We start from the raw sequence: 24873 nt of genomic DNA on the forward strand, positions 1-24873 counted from the left end.
ATATTAGTTCAGAGCAGGAGCAGGGAGGAATGACTGTGCACTCAACAGTACCAAATCATATAGCTTCATCAGAACATTAATTAATTTTTCGACCCTCCAGTCTCTCTGACCCAATTCTGAGAAGCTTATTACTGTTGTCAGGTCAGAACTTGTTTCAAGGAACCAAGTGTTACCTTCCACTCACAGATTATGCTGGCAGGATTCAGTCTGTCTGCTTACACAGGATACGTCTTTGTCCTCAACATGCATTTTTTCTATAGTTCTTTTGTGCAGAAGCAAGGAATTAGCCTTCCAACACAATTAACAGATGACATTGATCAGTGGGATAAAAATCCACAGCTGATTAGTTCTGCCTTCTTTAGGAGCTAATAGGAAAATAGCCCTTCCCTGTAATGAGATGAACAACATAAAAATATTATCTGGGAAATAGGTAAGATGCCCTATTGCAAAGATGATGCATATAGAAAATCAGTTACATGCCAGATGACCCATAGAAATGCTAAGGCTCAATAAATAGAACGGATAATCTGTGGCCTGGGGATTGCTCCTGCGTGGCAGCATAAACTTGTTCTCCTCTTCCATAATAATCCTACTCACAAGCCTCTTTTGTTGGAGAATGTTCAAACAGCATTGGAAAGAGTCAAGTAAGCTACTCAGTGCTGGGGCGGGGGGGTGTTGTGGAAATGTAACCTTTAGCTCATAAATGATATTATACAGTTAACATACATTTCTTGATTTGTAGAGCTTACCCCTTAGAGTGGGAGCATCAACTGTTAATACTTGAAGGTGACCCCAAATGGCAAGAAAGATAGCAATGCATACACATATATAGTGTCATGCCAAGCACATATATTTTTAGGGAGCACAATACACTTATGTGCTACACTAGAAAATACTAACAAATTTGGTACCAGTTGAGCCATAGCTTCTCAGAGTAGATGCTCTGCATTTTCAGGAAAATCAAGCTGTCTTGTGAAGTGCCCAGAGACTGAAGCAGCTGAAGTTACAGATGTTATTCAAACACAGACCATGTGTAACTTCATGTATTGTACATGCATTTTCCCCTCTCAAGCCCAATATAATACTGTAGATGTAGTGTCATTAACTGAAATAGCTACAATATAATATTTGAATTGGGAAAGCAAATTGTTTCCTACAAAACAATTTCTTACTATAAATGTAGAAGTCAAAGTTGTAAATGCTACTGAAAAAAGCAGTTGATATTACCCAAATTAGTAAAGGATGAGGTACAGCAAAAAAACTAGCACTGGTCAGTTTTGTTTGTGATTCCATATTTAGATTTATTTATATATATCTGTTGTTTGCATCAAAGCGCAGATGCAAAGTAAAATCTGTTATTCTCTTCCAAAGTGGCAATCTGTCCTGTCACTGCTTTAGCTTTGGCTTCCCTCTGTCCCTTCTTTCTTTTACATTTACTTTTTCATGGTCAGGCTGAAGCACAGTTTCTGCTTAACCTGAGTTCAAAAAGAAAGTTGTACCAAGTCAGCCCTTTCAGCTTTCATAGCTTTGGCCAAAGATATCAGCTTCATTTTATTTACCCGCCAGGGACTGTACATACAATGGGAGACTTGAGGATCTCATTTTCGAGGGTCATCCTTGCAAAGACAGTTGCTGCCTGACACAGCTGTTACAGGACACTGAGGAAATCATGCCATGAAAATATTACTGCCACCTCTGGGTATACAACACGTATATCATCAGCACAGTGTTATGAGGATGATGGAATGGCACATGGGGATAATTTTAAAGTCCACCTAGACTGTAAAAACATGCTCTCTCCAGAATGTAAGGCACACGTGCATCTGTGTGCCTTGTGGCAGGGTAGGAGGGAAAAGGGAGCACTGAAGACAGTAAAACAGGAAAAAACACCCTCTTTAAAAAGAGACTTTACACCCAGTATGGCAGTGAATTATTACACTGCTATCACTGGAGTCACACTCTCTATGTATTTATTCTAAAGTCATCTTACAGTGAGTAGGAGAAGGATTTGATTAGCGAGGTGCAGCATGCTCCATGCTGCGTTACTAATGTTGCAACAATATCAACTGCAAGACACCCCTGGCTGGTAAGAGAGAGTGGAGCTAAAACAGGAAAGGAGAAGAAGGGTCACCAGCACAGGAGTGAGGCAGGAAAGCAAGAAAAGAGACAAATGGTCAAGGAGCAGCAATACCAAGAGAGGAGAGAAATATTAGAAGACAAGAAGGCAGAATGAGCAAAAAAATAGACAAAGAAAACAAAGCTAGCATTACGGCAGAGTGAAGGGCTCATGACATCCCAAAGGGCCCCCAGTTCTTCTGGCACCTTTTTAATGAGAGTAGGACTAACTGCGGTGTCACATCAGTGCTGAACTGTGAATAGTCATCTCACACAGACTTTTAATCACTGACACCCAGAATTCAGAACAGCACAGCACGGGAACAAGAAGAGATCTGGGTGTAATACAATGCCCATACAAGGACTTAATCGTCTTCCTCTTGTGAATATACGAAGCAGCTGCTCCATAAGGCCTCAGTGCTTAAGTATGAATAATGTGTTTTTAGGAATGCTGCTCAGTGTTGAGGAAGATTACCATGCATGTCCTTAGCCATGAACACCGGGAGATGAAAGAGCTGTTCTGCTTGACCTTTAATGTACATGGGAGAGGATTTTTGGAAAGAAAAGTGTGATTGTTCACATGTCCCGTTCTACAGCCGATGCAGTGCTTTTCCAGCTCCTGCAGCTGTGTTTGGCCATAAGAGAGAGGAGCTCTCAGACTTTATGCTAGCACTTTTTATACCTAGGGGAATGCTATATTGGCCTCCCCGATATAAACACATTTCTAAAAAAGAAATTACTAAAGATTGTTTTTCCTTCCTTTTTTCCTGCTAAGTGACTCATTTAGGGAAAATATGATGCAATATATTTATATACACTTTTTTCCCTTTCTGGTTATCATCACTTCGGATCCTGCAGAAGTTAGATATTCTTTTGGCTGCATAGGAAGAGATGACAAATCTTACATGAAAAATCAACCTGAAGCGAAAGAAGCTTCCTCCCACGTGCTCCCTGGGGTTTTGCATTTACCCTGAAAGATGTCTGCACTTTAGGGCTGGAAGAGGAAAGCTTCAGGGCATGGAGATGGTTGCTTTTAGTTGGCTGGAGCAAGAAATAAGAAAGATTTGCCCAAATGTTTATGAGCAGTGAATCCCTATTTTGCTAAGAAAAGAGCAGAAATGAAATGCATTGAGGATTTTTTTCTCTCTTTTTTGCTTTATTGTGTTGCATCCCATGCTGACAAATATTATGTAGGAAAACAAACCAGAAACCTTTTAGTTTTGTGCATAGCAGAAGTCATCCTGGGGCCTCCAGCAAACTGGTTAGACAGACTAAGGGGAGTGAAAAAAATAAACATCCATCCAAAGTTTATCTTGTCATGTCCTTGAGAGCTGGTAGGACCAATACCATCCCAAATTTAAAACCCAGAGATACTACTCTCAGAATACTCTGATAGCTTTAGTAGAGATATTACTAATTGATAATACAGAAACAAGGTCAATGAGACATTCAGAATAGCCGACTAGAATGTGTGTAGGCCATTGTGAACAACATGAGCTTAAATTTCAATAAACCGAAGATTTTGAAAGCCCTGTTTGAGACATCTTAATTCAGCCTAATTTTCAGAAAATCTTGCACACTGTCATCTCTGAAAATGAGTACTTTTGAGCCATTCACAATGCAGGACTCACCTTGAGAATTAAAGTTTTCCTTTTCTGTAATTGCTATGCCTACACTATATAATAGCTTAAAGACCTTCAAATTCTAGATGCAAAGTAACCACTGAATCAAGCCTTGCAGTCTCTTGGTCACAGGTTGTCTCTAATTCCTGAAAGAGATTGAAGGTAATGAAACTATTTGCAGGAAGGTGAGTTGCTGGAGTTTTTAAATTAGAAGAGTTAAAAACATCTTAAAAATTTTTATGCTACGTTAAGCCAGAGAAATTATTGTGTGGTTGTCAAGCTTAGCTTATAGGGAAAGCTTCAACGTATAGCTCACATAATTAAAAAATTATCTGTTTAAAAAAATTGAGACATTTCATGATAAGTCACTGTTCATAATTATCCTAATTAATAAATGTATATTTCACCTCTAAACTGTTATTTTCCATATTGATCTCCAGCACAAGTTAAGCACACAACAGAAACAAAAAAAAATGAAACCGCAAAAGCTCAGTGTGGCTACATTATCCGTCTACAGGTATTGCTAAGGTGAGCTAAGATTTGGTCCCTATTTGTGCATGAAATAAAAAAGGAGTTATACCCACAAACAGGCACGTCTGTATGTTATGGATAAATACTGACAGTTGAATAGGTTCGTACTTGTGACTAAGAATTTGCAGTTTAAGCATCCCAAGATATACCTGAAACACAATCACACAGTGATTGCCATAAGCAGCTTAGAACAAGACCTGTTTGCTGCAAAGAGGAGGAAAGAAGAAAGTGAGATGCCAGAACCTGGTCATATAAATTACACCTCAGAAGAAACTTAGTATCTCAAAATTCACTTTCATAAGAATACTGTAGCTAGCATCTGTGCTCTAAATGAAGATTCCTGGGTCTTTCTAGCATCTCCTGTTGTATGGGTCATCCAAGTGACTTTATCTATAGCACCAGGGCATTCTCTCAAAAGGAAGAGTGATATTGTAATAACTGAGTCATCTACATGATACCTTGGTTCCATGTAGAAACTTCCCTGAAGAATTTCCCTGCCCAAGTGTTAGTTAGAACTGAGCACACATTTCATAAAAGGCTATTGTCCAAGCTAAAATCTTGTCCTATTATCAGTGACATTCATGAAGTGAGTCCCATAATATTTGCTGTCCTTGCTTGCTTGCTTGCTTGTTTGCTTAAAAGGAAAAAAAAAAAAAAGTGGGCTCTTTTACATTGGTGCAGTTGTGTATAGAAGGGTCATGCAAAATATCATCTTTAGCCCATTGAAAATGCAGTCACTCTACATTATAGGTTGAGTCTTTGGCTTTGCCATAGCATCACTGACTTCAATAGAGCTTTGATGAATTATACCATGGAAAATCTAATTTATGTTTATCATAGCCGCAGTAATATATTTTGTACATTATCCATGCATGTACACAAAAAATAACAGGTATTCTTCACATAAAAGAACATAAGAAACTTCACAGGACCTATTTTAGATTCCGTTCAGAAACACTTTTCTCTCCTCTTCTTCAAGGTATATGTGGAAGATATTTTCCCTGTCTCCAGAACGTCTCTAAATATACAGGAGCTGCCTCATCTTACACTCAGACCTGCATGGGTGACAGTCTTACTGTGATTGATTGTGTTAGGGGTCACACTTGAAACGAAAGCAATAGAAGAATTTATTCATATAATGACACAAACCTGCATTCTTTTTTGTCTTCCTGCCCTATAAGTGTTTCCATCATTAGGACACTTTATCTGGGATCACATCTTTCACTTACAAAGTGTAACTGAGAGATATTTTTCCCTTCTAATGTGTTGGATTTTATCCTTTCTACTCTACTGTTACTCAGAGAGTATATAAATAAAAATCACACTTCCCAAATAATACACAACAAAGAAAAATAACAGACTTCTCACTTAGTCATTGAACTATTTGCCTTCTTCAAACTGTCGACAGCTTGTGATTCATTTTTCCCTTGTTGTCATCCCAGAGATTAATTTCCTTCTTCAACTTCACCTTAAAATACAAAGCTCCCTTGCTTGTTTAGAGGGGCTGGTTGGCTGGTTTTGTTTTGCAGATGGTGTCACTTCTAAGTGAGGAGGGTCATGGCTGATTTCAGTGCACACTGGGGTCTGTTCACTGATGCTGAAGCCTGTGCGGGAGAGGATGGCTGGCAGGGGCCCCGAGCACGGAGCAAAGCAGGCACTGCCGTCCAGTCACTTGCTCCCACTGATTTCCCCACCCTCCCAGTCCCTGACTTGGGCCTTGGTACACATGCATCCCTGCACTTGCAGTTGTTATGCCAAGTATTCAAACTGAGAAATCCTTTCTTTTTGCAGATATAAATGTGTGCAACACCATGGGTCTCGGTGGAGCCTTACCCTCTTGTATTTGCTGAAGATTTGAAGATCTGAACTCAACTAATTTTCAGCTGCTTAAGGTACTACCATTTCAAGAACCATCTACTTAGATTAACTGATTAGCACTGAACTATTCGGTGATGACTAGATCTTCACAGATTTTCACATACTGCCATTTGTCTGCAGTTGGCTAGTGTCAGTAACTTTCAGGATAAGTCATTTGCCTATATATATACATATATATGTTTATATTTACGCCTGCCTATATCCAGCTCCTGTGGATAAGTCATTATGCACACATTACAAATCTTTTGAACTGGATAAGTCTGTGTCTGCCCTTGACTATTCATGAGTATCAATCCAGAAATTTCCCTGAAATAAAACTATTATTTCCATGAAATCCGTATGAGAAAGACTCATTGGAGTTTTGTTTTATGAAAGAAGATATGCACAAATCCCCTTAATAAAAAATAGATTTTTCTATTATTGCCTCCTGAACAAAAAAGCACATTTCCTGTAACAAGGGCAAAAATGCAATCTAATTTTCCTAAGTACTGCCTAGTCCCTTGTTGATTTCTTCAATAGGAACGAGCAGAGCAGCAGCACACACCTAACAAAGACTGCTGGAGCACTAGGGTATCTCTCCAAATGCTGCTTTATTGAATCCTCTCTCTCTATGAGGCCTATTATCCATGCATTATACTTCTTGTTTCCTCTTCTTCACCAGCATCTTCCCTACCGCAGGTGGCCACTGCTGGCCCTGAATTGAAATTTTCTTGTGCAATAGACCCTGTAACCTCTCTTTTAAACAGCACAGCCTTCATACCCTTTGCAATATACTAAGAAATACTGTTCTTCCTTTCAATTATTGTGTTTTCAACATTATATTTGGTCATTATTTTTCTCCTTGTTCTCTTTGTTACTTCTTAAAAATCAGAAAATGGTGTCTCTGATCATTACAGGCATGTAACTGGGACAATCAAAGGCCATTCTTGTAGGCTGCAATGATAAATTTGAGAAAGCAGAGCACCTAAATGTAAAAGACTTGGATTAGATAGTTTGAGGCATGTCTAGATAGATACTTCTGAATGTGCATCTTCAAATGATATAGATAGAGATCTCAATAGAGCCTTCAAGACTTGTGTTTTTAACATGAATTCAGAACATGGCAAGACACTAAATATAATACAACTTTATAATGTTAAGCATGGCAGTAAAGTGCTTCGTAATGAAAAAGAGAGAATTTAGGCATATTCAAGGACAACTGTTGCTACATCTTTATTTCACTGGAGCTTGCTGTGTTAAGATACTACATCTAGTCCATACATAGAAAAAGAATGTGTTCAGGCACCTGGGCAGCACTTGACTTCAAATGAAAACTATTTTTCTCTACAAAGCATCTCTGATCCACATTCCATTGCCTAACAAATTGATAAAACTAAATAAGAACATTTTTGCATTCACTAGTTTTCTTAATCTAAATATCTGCTACATTTTGAAATTATAGAGGATACAGTTACTAACTTTCCAGGTACTAAAGAAAGAACATGCAGAACACATGTAACAACACACACACACTGGCTTTTTGTTTCAGTTTGAAAAATGTCTAATCTTTTGTGTGAACTATTAATTCACACCAAAAATAGAGATGTCATATAAAATAAGGATTAGCTCTAAACCATTCTTCACATGGGAAGTCTCAAATTCCATCGAATCAAAACACCAGAATTACAAGATTTTAATTATTTTAATATAGAAAGAAATGAGAAATGCTCAAAATATTTTAATCTGAGACTTTCATTTGCTAAACTCAGACCTGAAAAAAGGTTCAAAGTCTTCACTTCTCCACTTCAGCTGTGGTTGATGGACACAGTGTTAAGCTGACTGCTTTGCAGTGGTCCAACTCTAAGACTTGCAGAGCAAGGCTGGTCTCTAGTTGTACTGATTAACCATAGGAATACTTGGATGGTGTGACAACACTCTAACAGCTTGTTTGTCCTTTTTCCCTACCCTGACCATCAACAAAAAAAGAGGGTGTAATGGAAGTGTCATCTTGGCCCAGCAGACTCCAAAGGTTAGCTGACTACTTTGTGTCAGCACATACACTGTCAATCTTTTCGCCCTAGTTTTGAAAGAACTGCCTTCTCAGCAGTGGTCCTCACAAGGCCCAGAGCATCTCTGAAACTGAGCTGATACAGATGCAAATGCACACAAACTTGGCCCACTGGACTGGAGATAGCAGTTCGCAATCCTCTCTTTGCGAGTCTCCGCAGAAACTCGGTGCTGCAGAAGTCTGAACCCAAAAGAGTCTATTTCCCCATTGTTGTTCTTCCCCCTCCTCCTCCATTTCAGGATTAGCTAATACAATTTCCTCACAACTTCCAAAGTAAAATACTTACCTCTGGACTAAGACCAGACATCAATACTTTCAAATCAGAAAGGGACAACCTGGAAAGTTCCTAGTGCAAAAACGAGAATGTATTCACATAAATTGCTTCAGTATCTTAACTGCTTTTCCATGAACAGTGTTGATCTTATAAACAACTCTGATTAAACTGTCACAAAATCTAGAATTCCAGGTTAAGGGCTGGGATCTCATTGTGCTGGATCTTATATGCTCAGAATAAAGATAATCCTTTTATTCAGAGTTTGCAAATCCCATACTCGCACGCAAATCCGTATATAAAATGTAGTACAAGAAATACTATATATGAAGACAGATTTTGTCAGACTACTGCTTTCTGAGATATATGTAAGATTAATATGTTAGACTGACATTTTAGCATACTGAAGATCATAAGACATGCTTTATGGTGCATTAAAATCTCATAATAACAATTTCAGAGAGTTAGCACAATATCTTATTCAGAGTTAAACACTGCCTTGAATGATAAGGGCTAACATGCCATCAGGCTATAATAAACTACAGCCTTGAAATATCAGTTTTCATTTATCAGTAAGGTCATTTACATAGCTAAAGCAAGAACATAATGATGTATTTTTTTCCTATCTAGGAGAAAAAAAATGCACTTATTTTCCAACATCCAGAAAATATGAAATGTTCAGAAAAAGCCATTATTAAGTCATTTAACCTTTCAGACAAAATAAATTGTCATGGATTTAGTTATAAACCTGAAAGTAAATACATTCTGGTTTTTTTTATATTGAACATAAACAAACTTATTTAAATTCTAGAGGAAATATTGCATTCAGGCACAAATGTATTACTGCAGTGGATTTTTTGACAAATCACATCTATTTATCTGATATTTCTGTAAGTGACACAGAAAAGCCATACAGCACTCCTCTACAACTTTACCCCAAGGAAAAATTCATCAGCATGAGTTACTTAAGAGTTGCACATTGCCCTTAAGCCACATATGAAATGCTGTATTTATAGGCCCTTAAGCTGATAAAAGGGTATGCTCATGAGGTGGAAAAGAGGGCAGCTGAAATAAGAGAAAGTGAAAGGGGCACTAGATCAAAAAACACTTTTATCCTCAAATCTTGTTCAAATTTCCATCCTGATGTGTGTGGAGAGCTGCAGGAGTCACCATTCTTGCACCTTCCGCTTGGGAATGCTTCAGGCTACTGATTTGATGGCTCAAATTTCAGCACTTCTTCCCAAAAAAGCAGGGCCAGCCAAGCCAAGAGGCAGCCTCGAACAAGCCTGGGCTGCCACACTCAGGTGTGCCACAGCCTCCCAGTTTTCCATGTTGCACATGTCTTTCTACTTGGCAAAGAGCTTGTAGCACACAGCACCTTATGCACGCACGAGTCCCTTCTCCACCTTCAGCGGACACAGGGCTGGTGTGCCTGGATCACTGGAAGGGCAAGCTCAGCCCAGGAGCGGCCACGTGGGCTTGCACGCAAGCACTGAAGCAAGCCTTTTGGGCGTGCAGCAGGCCAGAGGATAAGCCTTATACAAGAGGTTTAACCTGGCTTCTCAGAGCATGCCTAGACAGAAGCAGACCACCAGTCCAGCAATGAACTTTGATGTACTGCCCCAGAAAGATCAGAAATTCCTCTCCCCTTGGCTTTTTGGTGCTACAGGCAACTGTCGATACAGACGTGCTGCTAAAATTCTGATATAGAAGATAGGGAGCAAATACTTCCTGCGCACAATGCGTTTGCCCCTTATAATAAGGTGAGTAATGAGGCTTTTTAACCACAGAAACACTTGACCCAGATCGAACCAGTGAATTTGAGCCACTTGTGCCTGGATGTGAATTTGGTCTTCCTAGTGCAAAAGGTTCTTTAACTGCTGTCCTCTGTGACGTCTTCTGCATGAGGACTAAACTGTTATTTACACAGCAATCCTTAATCATAGGAGGAGGCAGATCAGGCGTAAGCAGTGGTTTAAACAGGTTCCAGGACTTTCAGCTTTCAAGCCTGCTCTCAGGACTCACCCATTTGGCAAGTCTCCCTGCAGTGTGCACAGGAAAAAGAGCGTCGTGCCACCCCATTCAGCTCTCCATGCTAGGAATTCAATGTGTGTCACAGACAACGTTGATTTTATAATGTGATTTTTAAAAGCTTTCATCTTACAGGAAGCAGTCTACTGTGTGTGCACAAAGTTCAGTCATTTAAATAAATAGTCCACTCGAGTCATAGAAGAAGTCCAGAATGCAACATACCCTATATCTTGATTTTTTGACCACATGCTAGGTTTAAGGTCTAGAGCAGGCAAAGGTATATTTTGCATCAAGTCTAATTTAATTCTAAAGTCAGAGTAGTCTCTGGCTCGCTGCTCTTCTTTATCCATGATATTCATTGTTATTGCCGAAACGTTTTCTGCAGTGAGGTTTCCTTAGATTTCTTCCTTCTTTGCTCATGAATAGGAGCAGTTCTTAGCTTTTCTCTTTTTTCTTTTCTTTTCTTTTCTTTTCTTTTCTTTTTAGCATTTATGGTAATAAAAGAGAGAGGAAGGGTAGATTTAGTGTTGCAAATAAAAGATAATGCTAGGCTTTTCTTATGTATTTTGTTTCATAGTGTAATTGCAAGTGCCAGTCACTCTGTTCACGTGCCTCTGTGGAGGTGACAAACAGGCCTGCAACAGTAGAGCAAATTTAACTTGGTATTTAAAAGATATTTTCTTGCTGTATCTTTAAACCTTTAAGCTTTCTTACTTTCCCCCGCCTCATCTCCACCATATGCACTAATATTGCTCTTCCATTTTTATTTTTTTGTCACCAGCCTTATTAGCAGTGTAGCAGAATGAGACTGATGGGACTGCACCGCATGAAAGGATGTCATCAGGCTGGTGTCAGGTCAGATTGGACTTTGAAGAAAGAATCAAACAGCCTCTTTTCAAAACGATTGATGCCTTCTCCAGCTTCAGCTTAATCATTTTGTGCATTCTTATCAACAGCTTTTGGTCCACTGCAGTGAAATTTCCAGCACTGCTCTTGTCATTCCTGCTGAAGTGGATTGTCAAAGTTTTCACTGGGCTTAGGCTAGCGCAGGAGACCAAGATTAAAACACCTGTAGTCAACCCCTGCAAATTCCTTTCTGTGTTACCAGCATAAGGTTCAAATATGCTAGGAGTGAATAAAGGTCATATCACTCTGAATTTAGATCTGGGTAAAAACTAGTATCCCTGATTTTAAAATAGAAGTGTCAGATTCAAATCCACGTTTAGTTTAGTGGATGGCCTGATGTTCAACAATACTGAAAATTGCTCAGTGTGCAGCACCCTCAGAGAGAAAAAGAAAAGAAATTAGACACTTAGATGCAGAATTAGGAACCAAATTTCAGCCACCGTAGTCAGGCCAGGGCTCTGCCCAGCCCTGGTCAGCCCTTGGTATGAGCCCCAGAGAACTGACATCGCGCTGTAGGTTTGGATTCAGCCACATTTGTTTTCAGACTCATTTGTCAACAACAAAAGAAGAAAGTTCAAGCAAAATGCAAGGGTGTCATTTCTTACCAATAATGAATAAGACTAAAGACACCTCCTGCAGATTAATGACTGGCTGGAACCAGTTAATCACCTCAAGCCATTAACCCTAACTGTTATTAAGCTCTAGGATCTAAACCAAGTCCTCAATCATAGTGGCCGCTATTCAGCCCTCCTATTTCCAGACCCATCCCCCCCACTGCCCTTCTGACTCACACACCAAAAATCAGGTAAAAATTGCATGTGAGAATTTGTGTTACATATATTTAGAGAGATAGAAACCATCTACACAGATTAGGTCTATTTCTCACCTATCTGAGAGCAATATTTATTTCACATCACATACATGTCAGCACAAGGTATTTGTGGACATTCAAGACCTGACGTGTTGGTCAATCAGGGCTCAGCAGAGTATTTGGTTTATAATATAGCAGGAAGCAAGAGAAAAAGGCAGAGAGAAAGGACCTGCCGGGGGAGGGGGGGAGTGGGGATGAGGCGGAAGAGGAAAAAAAAAGGGGAAAAAAAAGCCTCAGGGAGATAAATCTGACTATTCAGCGTTCTGAAGAGGAACCTATTCATAAAGTTCATTCTTGATGTATTCTGATAGTCTTTCGTTTCGGTTTATTTTATAACCCTATTTTACAGTAGGCAGCCCGTTGTTTGCTCTAATCATCTGTTTCCATGACCTTCACCTTTATTGATTCAGCTTCTTCCTAAGTTTAATGCAGTCTCTGAGATTAAAGCCATTTTTCTCCAGGATGCATTGGTTAACAGTAGATTCACTTTTAAGAAGCAGAAATCATTCTGATTATTAAAAAATCATTTTTAGCACAGAAAATATGTTTTAAGTAAATAAAATCTCTCGACAGAGCTAAACAATAGAAGGGGGATTCTAGCTCATAAACAAAAGCAGTGTATTTTTTTTAAAGTGTGAAAAAGTCAGTGAAATAAATAAAAGTAGCATTGCTTATGGTATATTTATGAGTGCTATCAAATCCTGCAGATTTGAAGAATAAGGTACAGAGGATTTTATTTTCCCCTCCCAGATGTTATTTTAATCAGGTTTATAGTTGCAATGGATAGAGAATCATATTATGAGATGTAATTTTCCCCAACAGATATAGTAATATAACTCAGCGTTTTGCAAGTGTAGCAGGTGAGATTATAAATCAAAGGCAGAATTTACTGAAAGAATATAATAAGCCAGATCCCATTTTCCTCAACAATTTATAGTTCTGATTTGATTATATAGCTTATTTGCTTAGCTTTATCACTGCATTAAACTCTCCCTTTCTTGATGATACTTTGTTCCGTAATATCTACCGTCAACCTCCAGTCACACATTTTGATAAGAAAAGCACCCGGTTGTTTCTTGCACACAATATACTAAACACTGACAATTGCCTTTCCATAGTGACCTATACATGGATTTGATTCTGCAGCCCCTTTACCTCACTTGAAACTGTAATGAATTACCAGAGATAAACAGACTGATCCAAACCCACTGAAGTAAATGGAAAATCGTCTGTTGACCTCACAGGGCTTTGAACCATTCCTCCCTTGACAGCAGACATTCATTTCCTGTTCCCAGACTCTGCCAGAGTAATAATAAATGTATTACCCAACTCAGTTCTAGCACTTGGTAGCAAAATGATCCAGAGAGAACATGCAGTACAAACAAATACACCCAGTTTTTTCTGTACCTTACATAAAATTCAGAAGGGAAAAAAAAAAAAAAGAATTATCATGATCTAAGAAATAATTGAAAAGAAAACTGCAGATAAAATGATTTTTCTCATTCTCCCTCTCAAATATTTTGACTGTTGCCATTATTTTTCCACCACCACAATATCATTTATTTTGAAAAAAAAAAAGACAGACACACCTGTAAATTAATTATACACTTATAAATATTTGAACCACATACTGCTTTCTGTTAAAATGGTACAGAATTACTGGAACAGAAACCAAACAGCAGCTACAGAATCACCACTTCCTGTTGATAACAAAACCTGCGCTCAACATGCTCAGAAATTAGTATCTGTTGTATGGAGTTCCCCCTGCAGTGCTTGAACTGTATTTTCCCTAGGTATCGTTTTGATTTCATCCCTGGGAGTTTTCTAAATTTCTCCGAAACTGAATTATTGAAAAAAATTATTGAATGTTCCTATGGTAACAATAAAAAATTGAAACCATTCTAAGCAGATTGATGACTCAGGGCGCAGCTTCTCATTGGAGACCAAAGCACTGATCATTTGTCCACTAATAGAGCAATTTTGTGGGCCTATGTAAAGGGGTTGAACTCAAGGACTATATTAATACTGTACTTCTATTTAGAGTAGAATATTTTTCTCTTCTAAGCAGCTGTCTGTGTGCAGTCTGCGAGCAGTATGTGTGGCATTAATTAGCATACATATCTTTATATAATATATATCCTCCATAGAAATTATTTTAAGCTAACGCTAAGGTCACACCATTACATGCTTTAAAGTAAAAGATAAAACTAAAAGCGACAACAGAAAATCAATCACAATTTTATGTAGATTTTTTCACTCCCTCACACATAAAATGAAATACTCTTTAATTGTTATCTCAGGTCACACTTCCTCAAGAGTGGAGGGGATTGGTTAAAACCAACCCAAAATTCAAAAAAAAAAAAAGAGGTTTTAAAAAGGTTAACATCATAAGGTTCAATCCTCAGCTATCACAGGCAACCACACTGCGCAAGTCTGGCCATGAATATACCAAATTTCTTCCTAAAACAACTATGCTTTTTTGCAGTTATGACACCCATCAAGAGGCTGTCCCAGATCTTTATTCCCAAGATGTCTCAAAATCTTCCTCCAATTTTCAATGAAGTTTATCTGTTGTGCAATCATTTCTATTTTTTTTCCAGTACAAATGCTGTCCTTTTGCTTAAACAGCTCCTCTCCCTCTTTGGTGTCTCAAATACCCTAACATATTTTTACAGAACAATATTTTCCCTACCTAATCTTTCTTCCAGGAACCTAGACCGTTTGGCTTGCTCACCTTTATTTCTACAGGGGACTCTCCTTTCTTTTGCTAATTCTTGCAGTGCTCTTCACTTGTTCATATGTAATTCATTCTTCCTGACCAGCAAAAAAATCCGGATGTTCTTTTACCTGGGCCTTGTATAATAGTGTTAATGCTTCTTTGCTATCACTGGGGATCGTTCCCCTGATACATCCTGGAATATATCATCATGCTGTCCTTCTCCCAGGCTGTATGACAATGCAGGTGCAGAACAGAACCAATTACAAAGAGGGATATCTGAAAATGTCACGTAAAAGCAGATTATTAGTAGTATTTCATGCTTTCGTAGAAATTAAGATTAAAGGAGACTTCTAAATTAACTAGCTTTCTCCTCTTTCTGTTACAGGCAGTATATTTCATCAGAATATCTCTATCAAGCCCAGTGACCTTTGTGAAGCTGAATGTTTTTTCAGTCCTCAGAAGTCCTTCTTTAACATCAAGTAATTAGCACAAAAGACTTGTTTGATCTTAAAGAGCACTTCAAAATGCAGAGCAACATTTTTGAAAGATAAATAAAAAAGTGATGCTAATTGTTAGACACTTAATTCGCTGCATATTCCCTATGTAATACTCATGACCCTCAGTGATGGATAAGACAGTTATTCACAAGCCCTCCAGCCTGTAGTGAAATATCTTGGTCTGAAAAACACAGGGACTGAGGTAGAATACAAAGATAGGCTGTTTTAAGGGTAAGAGGTCAGCTGAAGTGATAATGACAGTTTTTTTAATAGTTATATCATCTCCACCATCTCACATGCAGAGGAAGCAAGCAAATAAAGCCTTGGGAATAATGGTCTGTAAACAGCTTGGTTTAAAAGTGATTGACATCTTCAACTGCTATGATACTTCAGTCTCAGGGGAAAGAAACTGAAACGCTTGTAGCATAGTCTTGAAAGCCCTTTTTCCTTGTTGACTGCAGGAGACAGTCAAAAGTATTTTTCTCCTGGTGTTGCACATAAGTATATGCAAGTGCATATACAAAAACAAAATAAAACAGTAGGTTTTACCAAGATTATTTTATAGAGTTTTTCACTCAATGAAAGCAAATTCTTTAAATCAAGTGTAGATTTATATTTGTGCAAACAATTTGATTGATATGGAGCTGACAGGGAATTAGTGCAAGAAAGTTGTCAGAATCTGTGCTGATACAGTTCTTTTGGGGTGGTGCAATTTCAGAGTTGTGCAAAAGCTGTAAGGTAAAGTATTGCTGTTCACCACCCTTCAGGTCACAAGCACAGCTCAGTAGCTCAACATCACCTTGAAATAACACAGGGCTACATGGTTTAAGGTGTCCGTTCATTTGCAGTTTAGAGCTCAGGCAAGTGTGAAACTAACAGCATTAGCAAAAGTGAGGCACGGCATCAGCAAGCAAGTTGTAAGCTTTCCTCTCCTCAGTCAGGAGCGAGGCCACCCCTTTTACTGCAGGCCAGGGTAGAGAGCCTGCCAGATGCAGCCCAGCTCCTGGCTGTGACAAGTTTCTGAGGCTGAGCAAAAAACCAAAGATGAGACCAAATTCAGTCTCTTGCTGCCTCAGCTAGGATGTGGGCACAGGTATCTAGCAAGGAAAACCTCAGCAAAAATGGAAAAGCATTTCTTAGCTATAGAAAGTTAGTAAAAGGCTTGATCGAAAGCTCAAAAAAAAATACCAACAACTACTGCACCATTGCTTCCCACAACCATGACCTGATTACTCAAGCATTAGTATACAACATAACACTAGAAATAAATGGAAAGTGCAAATAGCAGTTAGAAGGAGGAGAATAAACCGGGTTCAACACCAAACCAAATAACATGCTGCCGTAAAGAGATGTCAGAAGAGCTGAACTCATTTACCCCAGTAGAAGAGTTAGCACACGAATCACTGCTGTAAGCCACGGCTTACAGCTGACGGTTGGAAAGGTCGAGGAGCCCCTGTGCCAGGCTCACCTATAAAAGCCACTGCGACAACCATGTCATGAAGAACAAGCTAAGTAGTGCTCACCAGGTTAGAAGGACTCCTCCAGGCCCATATACCTCCCTGCCAGCAGATTGTTTTGAGCCACAGAAGAGATGAGGTGTTGATATTCTGTGCAGATTCAGATCGCACTGTGCCAAATAAGAAGGCTCTAAAGATGTATTTTTAAAGGCGCCTTGGGGACTTGGCCACCTTTTTCTGAATTGTAGAGTTTTTTGAGCCCTAACTCTATTAGGCTCCCTCTGCAGCCCACAGTTAAGAAAAAAAAGAAATATTGCCATGATTGGTGTTGACTTCAAGGCATTATTAAGAACTGAACTTCTGAGGCTGAACTACACCACTTTTTCAAAAACTCAAGTTCTCGAATTTGCCACTCAGAATCCAAGACACCTAAAGTGACAAATCACTTCTGGTTATTTAGGTAACGGCAGCTTTCAGCATGCAGAGTTATAAAATTTTTCACATCTACTTAGGGAGACAATTAAGAGAAATCTGACTTGATTATTTTGTTTTCTACTATCACCTATTAGCAAGCCTTGAATTTACTCACAACACTAATAGAATAGTCCTGGGGTAGCATCAATATTATCCTGAAAATGAAAATGAATTCTACCCGCGTTACGTTTGTCATATATTTGTTTGTATTACAATATTTATCACGAGAATAGTATTTTAATGTCAACTCAGACCTGCTTAATCTGTGCCTAGTTTATCCATATGTCTGGCTGGCTGAGAGACTTAAGTGGTAACTAATCTAAACAACATATGTACCACTGATTTAGTCACCTTAATTTTTATGTTAATTCAAGTGAAAAATGACCTTGGCAACTGTGTCAGATGAAGTAGGTCTGATTAGTATTCTGCAAAAGCTAGAAATAAACTATCTTAATTTAAACATTTATCTAATTCATTGGTTCTTCTTATTGTTGTATATTTACAGACTCCATCCAGGGTAGAAAGAGCATATGGACAATCTAAGCACAGAAAGCTGAAAAAGCCAGGTCATATTTATATTCTCCTACTGGGAGATGCAAAAAACACAAATTAAATTACATGAGCAGTATAATTCTGTAACTCCATCACTTGTTTGTGGTGATGCAGAAGGTTTTGCTGAACTTGAAAAAAGAAACCCTAAGTCGATCATAGAATTGTACTTAGCAAGGAAATGCTCTTGATCAGACGTTTGACACACTGAGACTGTTTCCTGCTGTAGCGTGTGCTGTTAAGTACTAATCTATTCCCATGGAGATGAGGATGAAGGGCAAAGCCAATCCTGCCTAGATTTTGACCTATGGCTCTAGGGAGATTAGTCATTTTAAACAGGAAAAGCACCCAAACAATACTACTATTCAGTATCTTTTTGTGTTTCTATGTTTTTTTCCTGAATAAAATCCTTATTCTCCTCTCTACCCCTGAAATATTCCCTCTTTCCTCGCTCCTATTCTTTGTACATACTTCAATTTCCTTTTCCACAGTCTCATCTAGGCTTGATGGAAATCAGGGTTCTGAGAGAGCTGTGTCTGGTCTTCGCAGGGAAATGTTTTTCTCTTTCAAGATTCAAAGAGCATCTTGCTATATAAGTGCAGCATTCAGATTCTATACATACAATTATATTTGATTTGTTTATTATTCCTGTCTTTCAGCTTTTCTATACCTACCCTACACTGTATCAGTCCTATTGCTTGAAATAAAAGTGGGAATAGAGAGGAGGACTCAAATGTTAATCGACTCTTTCAGGTTATACACATCTTACCCTGCATCTGATTTCTATAAAGCATAGACAGGCTGTGTCCTCTCTACCACTTCATACACAGTCCTCTTCCTCCCCATCCAGCCTTTCTTGGCAAAAAACTGGCCTCAGCAACGGAGCTAGGGATGATTTGGGGTCTATTTATTGTGATAATAAAGCAGAGGGCCTAATTAGATTAGATACAATGGGCCTCAGTTTACCTAGATGCAAAAGCCGGGGTACACCATATGTTGGAGCACTGGCCTTAAGTGTGACGCAAAAATAATCACTGCCAAGGTCACTTATTGGCAGTGGTAGGAGCAGCTCAGAAGCCTCTTTTTTCCCTCATGTCCTGTCTTGTTCCAGAGTCAGCTGGGTGCACAAGTGTCCTGCACAACGTCATGTAGGACAGCTGCTCCAGTCGAGACCTGCTGAGACGCGTGCCCAAACAGCAATGACATTATTTGGTGTTCTGAAGGCTCAGGTGAAAGCTTTGGGGAGCTGCCTAGCACAAACTGCCCAAGCCGTGGCACAGCACAGCCCTCTGTGATTGAGAACTTCAGTTGCCCACAATTCCACCCCTCACCCCACCCCCCAAATTCCTGAAGGCCTCCAAAGGCACAAGCTGTTGCTAAGGACCAAGGCAGAAAATAAATGCAAAGCTGTTCCAGGCCAAGCCGTAACAAATTAGGGTGATCTAAGGACGAGAGTTTTCAAGGGGAAAACCTTCATATTTTGAACCCTTCTTTCTTGCAAATGCCTTCTTCATTTTTACCTTAAGCTTTCTGGAAAAGTAGAATCAGACCTGTGAAATTCAGATAGATTTTGCTGGTTAGCTAGAAGTGAAAGATGAGCCAAAATCAGGTATGAAATTGAAAACTATTCCTGTCAATGATAAGGAAATAAGCTAGCAGTGGTCTTGGACGGAATACGTGACCTAGCAGCCTTTCTGCCTCCAATGTCATCGATTAAAGTGATCATTAGCACTTTTCTTAATTGTACATAACATTTCTGATTTTCTGTAGTCCTTGCTTTATCCCCATCAAGTTCTTGTGGACCAATTTCATCTCTGCTTAGCTTGTTGCTGCTTTAATACAAGATATTAAAGAGTTAATCCACTTCACAGCATGTCTATAGAGTACCAGACTCCAAATTTACCTTCAATCCACATAAAATTAACTTTGTAATTAGTTTTACAGGATCTCTAGCTTCATCCCCACCAGTTATTCCATTCAGCTTTTGAAAAGACACGTTAGTAAAAGTAGTGTTATTGGCAAATGCAGAGGGTGAGATGTGAACTGATCCTTCTAAATTTTTCTGAGCTAAGTAGCATGGAGCTCAGCTCTGAAATCAAGAGCAGGAGCCATAGATACTTAAAGTCATTACTCTTCCTACAGACAATAGGTCTCCATCCAGTGCTGTACTACTTTGGTTGCAGTGATCTCTCTAGGTCTCTATTTCTATGATGCAGTCTCTTCAAAAGTTGCAAGGACAGGTAAGATAGAGGGCAGGAAGTAAGGGCAACTAAATTCAACTGTGATGCTATGGGTAAACATTAAGAAGCGGTCTCTTCTACACAAGATAAAACAAATAGCAATACAGGGAAGTTTGCTATGCCCAGGTAATAAATATACATAGGTTTAACAGACTTTGGACCAAGACCATCCTTTGTTAGCCTTTTATTAGTCTAGATAAAGTAACGGGACTTTTGAAAGATCCACCTATTAAGTTAAACTTAAGGCATATTTTAGAACTCAATGTATTTTAGTCCCCAAAATTCCCACAGTCAGTATGCACTTTGGATCCCATGTGCCATACAATAAGGATATTTTCTGTAAGCTGGATGGTAATGTTGAGGCACATTATTTTTATAATTAAATAAGATATAAATTAAATCATTGAGTAGTTATATCCCTACGAAATGGAATATATTAACAACCTTTCTCCTACAATTTAGATTACTGTACCTGAAATCATGAAATCAATGCACGTATCCTAGTACAAACATTATTCTGCTACCTACAGTCTTCCATTTTACCCATAGAGATTTACTGTGTACTTTCAAGGTGGAATCCCATCTTATTATGTATTACTTGTTTTAGCATAGTGAAAAGTGTTAGTGTAAAGATATGAGAAATTTCCTCATACAACTCAAAAGCAACAATAAAATCCCTAGAGAATTTCAGGGTCACTGCCATTTCCCCATCTGTAAGGTTAAAATTCTGCTTGGGCTAGGGTTTCTTGGAAAACAGATATTCAGGAATAAATCTCAGATTATGACTGTCACGTAGGACGTAAATGATTTACAACACATGTTAAAATGTGTTTAGCATTTGGATCTGCATGATCTCCAGTGCCAAACCATTCCACAGCAAAGCCTCCTTCTCCACCCCCTTTCCTTCCCAAACAAATAACTCTTTCTCTCTGGGCTTTGTAATCTCCCCAGCTGTCACAGAAATTTAGTCTTTGATGTAGCTGAGACTTTATGCATTAATTGCTTTGTAAATTAGGACAAGAGCTTTAAACTGGCATCAACAGCTGAGTAGAGTAGCTGGAAGATTTCTCTAAAGATCTGTTGTGTTCACACTGGGCTAAGCCAGGGGGGAAAATGGGATCAGCCTTCTGTCTAACATCTTTCCACTCAACTTCAGTGATTCCCATGAAGAAGGTTGTATTCATGGATGGATACAAAGAGGCCTTAAAAGAGAATGACAGATTTTCCTAGATTTCTGGTCACCCTTAACCTGCTATTTGGAAAACAACATTAGCTGTTCATTCCAATTTCACGAGGAAAAAACAAAGCTCCCCCATCTTTCTGAGACTTTCTCACATGGTGACAGATAATGGATATATGCCTTCCATGAGGAGGCTGAGAAAATATTCAAACTTTTTTTTCAATTCACTGACCAGTTCAGTTTCACTGATCATATCACCCAGTTCGAGTTGACCCAGTTATTTTTCATCCATAAGCTTCCACATTCTCTTAGCCCTTAAGCTAAGCTACTGCATTCCACTGTCTCCTGCACTCCTGGATCCCAAAGACTCTGATCTCCTTGGTTTTGGTCTGAACCTTTTGGTCCATACTTGAGCAACATTGTGGGAGAATCCATGGAACGATCTAACACTACAACAAAGAAAGTGACTTCCTTTTCTATGGTGTTACTTATGCCCCTGTGAATGCTGCTACTGTGCATGCAGTGAAAAAGTAATGACTTGTCCATGGGGCACCATAAGATGCAATGTCAGTCAGCAAACAAGTGGCATGGAATTCAACAGAAAGATTTGAAAGTGTTTCTGAGTAAATATTTTGCTTTTGAAGTGTACCAGATTGCATCAGTTGTCAGGAATTTCAAAATAATTTCTAAGGAAGGTTCTCTTAGTCCCTCTGGTTCTTCACAGATCATCTGAAATAGTAAAACTAGACACTGCATTGTTTCACCAATACCTTAGGTCTAATTTTCGAGAGCAAAGCATAAATCTTCCCAGAAAATCTACTTCTTGAAAGTTTATTTGCAGAGTGGCAGCACCTTGCAGAGCAGACTTGAAAATGAGAAAGATTTTGCTTAACTGAAGAAGTGAAGAAAGATTCCTCTCCCTCCTCTTTTTGCAAGTGTAAGGCCTGTGGGGTGCAGAACACACTAATGACCTTGAACTGCAGAAATGTTTACATATGATGATGAGTGAAGTACCTAAACACTTCAAGATTGGGATCACAGAAGAAGACATTTGAGGGCAACCCTTATTAACTCAATATGTCAGTGTTTTCTGTTCAGTCTACAGTTCTTTGTGCTTTTTTTAAATATCCTCCATCTCTGTTGCTAGTAATGAAGAGAAATGTAACTGATGATAAGAAGAATGGATGCTTGTGCTATAATAAAGACAAAATCAGAAATGTTGCAGGAATGGCAGCTGTAGCAGGGTTTTTTTATGTAATTGCTGTGCTGTAATCGCCTTTTCACCTTTTTTTTCTGCCTGATCTTAAAAAGCACTAAAAAATTCTATCGTTCCTTCATAAAGCAGAAATTAGATATGAGAAAATAAATGAAAATGAAAAAGTAGCTTTCCACTCTTGAGTTAACCTCTCATAGAAATAAATAGGTGCATTTTCAGGTTCAACAAAGAGGAGGATAATGGGCAAGAGAAAAACCATTCTTTTTCATTGTGCTTCTTGGTATGAAAGCCTAAGTTTCTTGTCAGAGAAGAATAAAGATAGAGACTACCTAAGGAGAAAAATGGCAGTATCCCAGCATACTCAATGTGCTTCTAAAATAAAACCCTCCGTACAAGCTACTCTGCACTGGCATATCACTTCTCTCATAAATAGCTGAAGAGACGTGAATCAGTCTAAGACAGTGAAGGGAAGGTGTACAGTTTGCCTTTTGTTGACGAACTGAAACTCAGATGGGGTAAGTCCATGGGAAAGAATAAATCTCCACTTTTTTTAAAGAAAAAAGCCTAGTAACATTGTTATCATTAGCCTATTTCTTATTGCTGCTTGTGGATAGTAATTATCAGAAATCTGTCAAATTCATCATTTATTACATTCAATTTTTTACTTGTATCTGGGTTGCCTCAGTGTTGTCTGCATTTAAAACTCTTTTTATGGTTATTTGCTCCCTGACTAAAGCACATTAATCAACATGGCGGATAAACTTCAGTCTCAAATGGCAGTCTATTTCTGAAACAGCCTTTGCTATGGAGTCATAGAGCAGGTTTAAGAACCAGGCTGAACACTGCTCAGCTCAGTAGCTGTGCAAATCAAACCCCATATTTTAGTCTCATCATAATTGCTTACCCACTGAGCGGCCTTGGGCAACTGATCATCTCCTCTGTGCTTTCCATATGGTGTCCATCCATAGAGGAACTAACAAAGAGCCAAACTTCAAGGTAAACAGGCCAAGCTCTTAAAAAAAAAAAGAACAAGACAAGCAAGCATTAAGCATCACCATGCTGTATTCAAGCCTTTTTAAGCCTCCTTCACAAGAGTGTCCTGATACATACTAGAAAACATTTATCCTCACTATCTACTATGTACCTTCTTAGTAATATCATACCTATGATTTACAGCTATGACTTGTGGAAATGTTGCTGAGGACAATCCTAATCACTCATTAGTGCTAACAGGAAAAGGCTAATTGATTTTCAAGCTTTTATTTAAGCTATCTTTCCACAGAAACTCAAATGCATACTTGCATTTAAGCCTTGCACTCCAATTTCTACACACAAACAATTGTGCACTAGAGGAGGGAAGCTAGGACACTGCATCAGTTTGCTTGCTAAGATGTAAAAATTTCTAGGGACTTCAACTAGGAGAAAATCTATACATGAAAGCCATGAGAGACAGCTAGAGCAATAGCTCCCTGCCTCCCTCATTTTAGCAGCACTGGAGCAGCTCAAATTGAACTGCCCTTGGAGAACTCTGTGTGAACATGTGCTATAAGACTAAGATTATCAGGAAAAAAACTTAACAGAAGCAGAATGCGCTTGGCAGTAAGAGAAATTCGGAGACTGCTCATGAAATGGCTACTTCAGCATGGCACGTGCTTCTCTCTCCTGAATTTAAAGTGGCTTCCTACAAAAAGACATGCTGGGAAATCTGCCAAGTGAGGCTTGGAGAAGACTAAACAGTTATCATGAACGAAAGGAAGAAAAGGGCTATCATGTAGGGATTCAAATTTTACTTGTAGTTAGTTTACTACTTGCATGTTCCAAGTAGATATTGCAAATTACCCTAGAGAGGGAATAATCAAAGTCAATAGGATTTTTTTCAGCTTTTTAGACTGGAACTTTCATATATTAGGCAGACATCAGCTCATATGCTGCTGGCCACGCATAATGTCAGATAATTCAGCACTTTTATTTCTTTTGTCAAGTATTTCGCTCCTGACACTGTTCCTCTGGCACAGGCTGCTCAGTGTGAGCTTTTCCTGCCAGGGATATACACATGCATCATATGCAGGCTGGTCAGGCCTGTTATGGAAGAGGCCGTTCTCCACTAAAGGAAAGGAAACACCGAGACAAGGAAACCTTTCAAGATGTATCAGTCTTCCTATGAACCTATGAAAGTATAATTTAAATAGGTGATGAATCAGAATTTAAACAGGTGATGTACTATAAGGAGTATCATTGATAGTACATGTTGGAAAAACATAGCTATTTA

General features: G+C 38.8%; 1 long non-coding RNA gene across 1 annotated transcript in view; it reads right to left on the reverse strand.

Moving 5' to 3' along the window:
- Positions 1-15000: 15000 nt before the first annotated feature.
- Positions 15001-24873, reverse strand: part of LOC138066686 (uncharacterized) — a 38864-nt gene continuing 28991 nt past the window's right edge. The window contains exons 3-4 of the long non-coding RNA XR_011140060.1: positions 23509-23616; positions 15001-15267 (exon numbers count right to left, since the gene is read on the reverse strand). This is a non-coding gene — a long non-coding RNA (uncharacterized lncRNA). The remainder of the gene's footprint in view (positions 15268-23508; positions 23617-24873) is intronic.

This window comes from Struthio camelus, chromosome 1 (assembly GCF_040807025.1).
Source record: "Struthio camelus isolate bStrCam1 chromosome 1, bStrCam1.hap1, whole genome shotgun sequence".
Classification (NCBI taxonomy): domain Eukaryota; kingdom Metazoa; phylum Chordata; class Aves; order Struthioniformes; family Struthionidae; genus Struthio; species Struthio camelus.